Source organism: Gossypium hirsutum, chromosome A13 (assembly GCF_007990345.1).
Source record: "Gossypium hirsutum isolate 1008001.06 chromosome A13, Gossypium_hirsutum_v2.1, whole genome shotgun sequence".
NCBI classification, from domain to species: Eukaryota; Viridiplantae; Streptophyta; class Magnoliopsida; order Malvales; family Malvaceae; genus Gossypium; species Gossypium hirsutum.
In genome coordinates this window covers 68,365,260-68,374,198 of record NC_053436.1, presented here as the reverse complement: position 1 = coordinate 68,374,198, position 8,939 = coordinate 68,365,260, and positions in this window count along the sequence as shown.

Sequence of the window (8,939 nt, the reverse complement as noted above, 5' to 3'; positions counted from 1 at the left end):
TGCTTTTGAGAAGTGCTGTAGAAAAGTGCTTTTGAGAAGTGCTTTTGAAAAATTTAACTGTTTGGTATTGTTGTCAAAAAGTACTTTTGAGAAGTAAAATGTCCATTTTAGACATGATATTATAAAATAACAAATATGTATTTAAATAATGTTCAAATTAGTTAATATTATGATATTTTAATAAAAATATAAAAAATAATTTATTATAATTTATTGTTAATATTTTAATATATAATATTAATTTTAAATATTTCTAAGTAATTAATATTAATTATTTCATAATTATTTCATAAAATCAAAGAGAAGAAGATGAGAAGGAAAAGATAAAACTCACTGGTGGTGGAGAAGAGGAACAAACCAGAGAAGAAAAGTAAAGTTCAGACAAGAAAAGGGGAAAAAAATCTTCTAACGTCTAGAAAAAGCAACAATGTTAAAATAGTAAAATACCTTCCAAGAAGCACTTTTGGATGAAAAAAGCCAAAAACTTCTCCTTTTTCATATGTGCAAAAGTACTTAATTTAAGTTAAAAAATTCCAAAACTGCTATTTGTTCTCTATTGCTTTTAAAGAAAAAGTACTTTTTTAAGCAAAAGCCCATCAGAAAAGGAATGAAGAATGGGGCCTTAATGTGTGTGCAAAATAAATTAAAATTAACATTTGGAATTTTGGATAGTTCTTGCATTATTGAATATGTTTTTGAATTTTTAAAAAAAATTATAATTACTTTGATTTTTTATTTTATATTTTTTTATTGAAAATTTGAATAAATTTTATATTTTATATTTAAAAGACTTTTTCATAATTTTTAGAATTATATTTTTATTTATGATATTTTTAATTTTAAAAATATTTTAAATTTTAAATTATTTGCTAACATAACATATAAAACAAAATAATGACACATTAGTAATGAAAGGTTGAGGTTAATTTGCTCCAAATAAAATAATAAGGAACAAATTAAATAAAAGTACACAGATGTAGGGGTAAGTTTATCATTGTGTTTTACTAAAATAAACATTTAATCACACAATTTTAATGGAGCATCTTTATGTAATGCATAAAGAATAGGGTCGAATTAGATAAAAAAAAAGGGCTATTTTAAAAAAAATTAGGGTTTTGGACCAATTTCTAGAATATTTAGGGAAATAGACTAATTTTGAAGAGAGAAGTGAAAACATGTCCTGCTGGACGCACTTTCACTTTCTCTCTCTTCAACTATTTTTAGGGTTTTAGAGTTTTTTAGGGTTTAAGGTTTTTGTTTTTTGTAGGGTTTAAGGTTGAAAATTTGTGGGGACAAATTTATTTGTGTTTGTGTTTGTGTTTATGGTAGGCATTGTGAAAGCTTAAAGGTATATTTGAGTTGACGGTGAGTAATAACACTCAGAGACTCATACATTTCATTTGTCGTGTCGAGATGGAACCATTGCCTTAGAAGCCCATTACATTGCAACTCAGGCTTCAAGTTCATAGTGCTTATATGGTCACTAGTTGAAATATAACTAGGGCTCGTACTTGATGGATGTTAATGTGCGGCCATGGGTTGAAATACAACTCGGGAGTGCGATTGACAATGGTTATGTGGAAACGACTTCGAGCTTCATCTCATCAGAAGAGGATAGTTTGTAAACTTGATAAATAAGTTTGAGATCATAATCATAAGGAAAAACTAAAGGGATTTCCAATATAATCAAATTAATCTTTTTCTCCATCCCTACCAAAAACAGTATCATTAACCTCCCTACCCGAATCCTGTGAGAGAGTTGGATGCAAGGGACTCTCAAGGAGGAGTGGTTATTGTAACACCTCTAACCCGTTTCCGTCGCCAGAATAGGGTTACAGAGCATTACCAAAGTTTACAGAATAATTACAGATATTTCACATCATTTACTATTCATGTTCGATACTAATCATATTGTCCCTTGAATGGGCCCTCAAGGTCCAATATAAACATTGGAACCAAATCTAGACTTAATCGGGATCTCAAAAAAAATTTCCTAGATACAGGGCTCCACGCCCGCCAAGGGACACTTCCGTGTGACCCTATAACACGCCCGTACATCAAGTCGTGTCCTGCCCCATGTAACTCTCTAATTTGCATCACACGGCCAAGTCACACGCTCATGTGCTAGGCCATGTTATCCACAAAGCTGAGACACACGCCTGTGTCTCTGCCCATGTACTCAATTCTGAGCATTCTGTTTCTAAAATTTAAGATGCAAGAGACACACGGCCAAACCACATGCCCATGTACTAAGCCGTGTGTCACACACGATCAAGACACACGCCCGCGTCTACCCGTGTGGACAAAATAAAGCCATTTCTTAGCTTTATTTTTCCCCTCTTTTAGCCTTGCACCTGCACTAACACTTATACACAATTTATCACATTCATCAACCACATTTTCATACCAAAATTTAAGTCTTATACATGTCAATTTATACTTATATTTATCTAGATACTATGTTCACACTTGTGCATATTGTATCAAATATGCTAATTTAATTTATTCCTACATATCTCATTGTGATTTCTATTAATCAATCATTTTAAAACATATACCACGATATAGTCTTCTATATATAAACACCAAAACATGTTCATAACTAGCCATTCCAATAGTTAGTCATTGACAAATATTTATATGCCATTCCTTGGCCAATTTAAGCTATACATGCCATTATAACCACAATTGTTTTACCTTATATATCAAATTGAGTCGATGGATAGTGTAGTGATCTCCGTCGAGCTTTCAATCCAATGAGCTTCTGATTTACTATAGTACAGGGAAAAATAAAAAAGAGTAAGCATATAATGCTTAGTGAGTCCGTGTAACTTGGTAATTATCTTACCAACTATTCATATTAAAGATAAATATGTAAATCAAAATCAACCATTCGGCACAATCCTTAATACATATTCTTATCACCTTTGTTTGTAACTTATTTCATATAAACATCAAGAAACACATATATGAGCTCAACAATATTCAGATTCTCATACACATATGTTTTCCATATCTTGTATTCATATAACATATATACAAATTATTTCCATATTTTTCGGGTACATTCTATAATAATTCATCTCGAGTTTTAGTATATTTCATGCCAGAACTTTGCTTATTATTCAATTGACATATTAATAATCACACAGATAATACACTCGAAATGTACAAATTGATTCTCATAGATGAATTTATTCATAAAACAAATTTCCATGTTCGTATATCATAATTTCATACTTCCATATTTCATATAACATCATTTTCATGTACTTCAAGCAGATACATGTAAAAACCCATTTCTTTTCATATCGGGATTTTACCCGTTGAATTATTGAAAATATTGATAGATATTCAAGTAGTACATAGAAAGTGTACAAATCAGTAAATCCGTCAATTCATATTCAGGAATACCCATTAGGGCACTTAATCAGGAAACACACTTTCGAGCCACATATCATATAATAGGATTACCAGTTCAGGCTAAATTTTGTCTCCAACATATGATCACAAGAGCTTAATTAGGATTACCAATCCAAGCTAAATATGTTCTATAACATATTCTCAGAAGAGCTCAATTAGGATTACCAGTCCAGGCTAAATCCTAGCTATAACTGTAACGCCCCTAACCCATATCCGATGCCGGAACAGGGTTACGAAGCATTACCGGACTTATAATCAAACAAACAGACATTTCATGTTCATCTCACATTCAAATAAAAAACCATTCATAATCAATCATAAAGTCCCTTATATGGGTCCTCGAGGTCCAAAATAAAGATTAGAATCAAGTCGGGACTAACTTGGAAGCTCGAAGAATTTTTCATGAAATCACAAAATTTCTCCTAAGTGCAGGGGACACACACCAGTGTGGCCAGGCAGTATGGCTCACACGGCCAAGTGATACGCCCGTTTCTCAGGCCGTGTGGGCATTCGATGTGAGGTACACGGCCGTGTCCCAGCCCATGCCCATACCAGTGTAACTCTCTGACTTGGGTCACACGGCCGAGCCACACGCTTGTGTGCTAGGCCGAGTAAACAATTGAATTTGCATTAATTAGGTGCAGGGGTCACACAGTCAAGACACACACCCGTGTGCTAGGCCATGTGTCACACACTGCTGAGACATATGCTCGTGTCTCTGCCCGTGTGGACGAAAATAGGCTATTTTCCAAGCCATATTTCTCACCCAACTAGGTACCAACCTAAACACCTTAATATGCATATAAACATGACATATTTAGACATTCCAAATCAATCAATAACAAGCTTATAACACCTTATAAGATCACACACAACCATGATACTAATAGGCACCTTAATTGGCTACTTTAAACATGCCAATTTAAACTTCCAAAATCTATCTAAATGGTCAAACACATAAAGGAGACTTTGTGCCTAAAATTTAACATGCATAGCATATCTCAATTTCAACCATTTGGTACACAAAATACCAATTCACAAACAAGACATTCACTTAGCAACCATACCCCACATATCATAAAGCCATTTACACATGTTTACATAACAAAACATATATCATTTTCAAGCCAAATTGAATGGCTAAAAACACAACAAGACATATAAGCTACTATTAGCCAAAATGACATATACATGCCATTATAACCAGAATTATAAAACCACAATACCAAAATAGCCGATAGATAGTGTGATAAAATCCCCGCCAACTTCAAACCCGAACTAGTTCGTATTGAACTCATATAACCTTGTAACAGCATTGTGTCCGTTGACCCACTTAGACTAATACAAGATAAGCGAATATCTCATACATTATATGCCAACATGTAAATCCATTTACCAGTAATAGGTTCTATTTATTAGATAAACACAAAAAAAAAGGAAAATTGATATTAGTATGAAATTATAACTTAACCAAATAAGATTTCAGTTCTTTCGATAATTCAAGTAACCTTACCGCAAGATCTATTAGTGACGTGACACTCGGTGCCTAGCGGTAAATCACAGAAAAGGTTGCACCCAGCACTAGTCTGATTAACCGACAGTATTAAATGTGAGCCCAACTCTAGTTGGATAACCCAACAATATTTGCACCCAGTGCTAGTCGGATATATCGACGATAATAATTGTGAGCCCAGCTCTAGTGGGATAAACCAACGATATTTGCACCTAGTGCTAGTCGAATATACCGACGATAATAATTGTGAGCTCAGCTCTAGTTGGATAAACCAACGGTAATTGCACCCAATGCTAGTCAGATAAACCCACAATTGTGTGCCAAGTACTAGTCAGACAAGTGGATAAAGATTGCACCCAGCGTAGTCGAATATATCTACGATTGTACAATTATTTACTTCCATAAATTTCTCATTCATTTTCCTTAACATTAATTCCATAAAATGCGTACATTTTATATCAAGAGCTAATTTAGCATTAATTAATTAATTCGTAATTAAAAATAAAATTTAGTTCGAGTCCACGAACTTACCTCAAATTCGTACGGAGATAACGGTTGCTTAATCCACGACTTTATTTTTTCTCCGATTTAGTTTCGAAAGTTTCTTTTCTTGATCTATATAATCAAATTTAACTCATTTAATCATATTTCTAATTAATTCGATCCAAAATTGATGTTATGGAAAATTTACTATTTTACGCCTATACTTTTAACCTTTCTACAAATTAGTCCCTAGGCTCGTAAAATAGAATTCATGTAATTTCATCCACATCTAAGCCTAGCCGAATTAATATATCCTATTATCAGTCCCTAGGTTTCACAAATTCACACATTACCCACAATTTTCACATATTCTCAAATAAACACCTAATTAACATTTTCATCAAAAGTTCCTTAGCAAAAGTTGTTTAATACCTCACAAGACATCATGTTCTTCCATTAAACTTCACAAACAACCATCATGCTTCCATGGTAAACCCTAACCTTTCAATTATTATACAAATTAGCCCACTATTTTGCTAGTTTAAGCTTTAAGGGTTCCAAAATAAAAATAAAAATCAACAAAAACCACTATCAAAATAACTTACATGCAAAGGTTTAAGTTGCTAAAAATTTCAAGCTTTCCAAAGCTCTTCTTTGCTAAAAATTTCAGTGGTAGTAGGAAGAAGATGAAGCTTTTTCTTTTATTTTATTATATTAACCAATTAATACCTAATACCAACCTACCATCCAAATTTCATGATTACACTCTATGTACCTCCACTATCTAATTTAATGGTTTAATTACTACATAAGGACCTCTACTTTAAATTTATATAGCTATTTAACACCTTTAGCTAATAGAACATAATTTTTGCACTTTATGCGATTTTGTCCTATTTCACAAATTGAGCATACAAATGGTAAAATTTCTTAACGAAATTTTTATACCATAATTCTAACATACTATTGACCATAAATAATATTAAAACAAATTTTATAACCTCGGATTGTGGTCCCAAAACTACTGTTCCGATTTCACCGAAAACGGGTCGTTACAACTCTCCCACATTAGGGATTTTTGTCCCCGAAAATCTTACCAGGTAATAGATTATGGAGTAGTTTTCTCATAGTTTCCTCTATTCTGTGACGTTGATAAAGAACCTTTGCTAAAGCAATGCTTTTATTTCTCAATTCATTTATTTCTCATGTTAGAATTCTGATCAGTTCTTCACTGTATGTCATATCAGGATGAATCTCAACATTTGTTGGATTAATAACATGTGGAGGGTCAGATTGATACTGTCTTAACATAGACACTAGAATGACATTATAATCCCTTTTAAGCTCTAATAGTAAATCTAATCAGTACGAAATAGGTCCGTTCTTTCAGTAATTTTATACTGTTCGATAAACCTCTTACGCAACTTCCATTTTTCGACCAAAAACGAAGAATTCTCTTCCAAGGCAATACTTACAGAAACATTCTGTCATCAATCCAAAATTCAATATCTTTACATTTCAAGTCTGCATACGAATTTTATCTATCTAAAGCTGTTTTCGAGTTTTCACGAATCACTTTCATTTTTTTCTAACCTCACAAATCAAATTAAATCCATGCCCTTTTTCACACTGAACTCTATACAATGTAATACACTGAAAACTATCATTATACGCGAATTCGACCAACATTAAATATTTTTCCAAGTTACCTCTGCATTCAAATAGAGACTGACATTCCGTGTAATCTAACAATCTCAGATGTAACTCAATTAATCTGTAAAGTGAGAAATTTTGTACGTACCAAAATAAAATGTGCTGATTTCTTCAAATGGTCAACAATAACCCAGATAACATCTCTCTTTTTCAGATATAGGTGTAATCTCGATACAGAATCTATAATAACTCCATCTTATTTCCACTCTGGTATTATCACTGGCTGTAACAGTCCTGAAGGCACTTGATGTTCAGCTTTAATTTGCTGACATATCCAATATTTGGATACAGAATTGGAAAGATCATGTTTCATTCCCAGGCATTAATACATCTGTTTCCATTGATTGCACATTTAATTACTTCCGAAATAAACAGACATAATACCATTTTGAGCTTCATGTAAAATTTTCTATATCAGCTCTAGACTTTTCGGTACACTAAATCTATTTCTAAATAATAGAAAATTAGCGAGTCCCACCTGATATTTTGAACTAGAAGTCATTTAACACTATACCCATTTAGCTTGTAACTCATTTTCACACTTCCGAACTTCACGGATCCATTGTAAAACGTCGGTTTAGCTTTTAACTTAGCCAAAATCGAGTCATCATTAGAAAAATATACAGTCGAGTATTCATAATTCATAAAACAAAACACAACATAAACTGTTCACTGACACATCAATAAAAATCACAATTTCCTTACCAGATCTCAGGCTGAACCAGAACTGATGCTTCAGTCAACAGAGCTTTTAACTTGTCAAAACTTTGCTGACACTTATTAGACCATTTTATCTGTCACATCTTTTTGTAAAACTCAATATCAATAGTGTGACTTTTACTGAAAACTTCTTTTACAAATATCCAATAACAACAGGTTAGTCTCAGAAAATCTCTGACTTCAGATACATTTTTCAATGTTATTTCCGGTAAAAATTCTATAGCAAAATATTTTTACTTCTCTAACTAGTAGTAATCTAGGTAACACTTCTAGAAACTCATCAAATTTTTTTTCCATACCTCTTTTGCTGATCTAAACTTTTACTCAAATTCTTTAATATCAAATACATAAGCATTATAAGTATTATAACCTTTTCTGACACATTTCTGCGTTGATATGACTGATATCACAGTAGGTAAATCATTCAACTTTTATGATTCAAAATAGAGCATTTCACTATCCTGATACTTCAATATAATATGCTTTTGTTTACCATTTACCACAGCATCATACAGTGTTAATCAGTTTATCTCCACAATCACATCAAGTTTATCAATAGGAAAGAAAATACCGGTAATAACATCTAACGTAGAAGTATCTTCCACCGTATACACTTTTGCCAATGTCTATCCTTTCACGTAAACTAGAGAAATTGAGTTCTGTATTACTATATTCCCAATATCAACTAGAAATTATAACCGTCATAGATATAATTATCTCCAGCCAATGAATATCCTTTACAAATAAGCCATGTTTGATAGATAATGAAATCCAACATGTGAAACTATACTAAATTTTCTAGAATACAACCCGTATTGAATGATAAAAGGGCTCGATGATATCCAAGAGAAAATTTAGAAGAAAAACACAGCTCATACGCAATGGAATCAGTTATGACAGAGGTAATATAATTTCCATATGTATATAACAAAGTAACAACCGGTAGAAACAGAATGACTGCATTATATGAATTTTACTGTCGAATTTTCTACCAAACATAATGGAACAAAATACCAAAGAAAGATAGAATAATGTCTATCATAACACAACAAACTATCGATGCTTCTATCTAACATTGTGGTTAGCA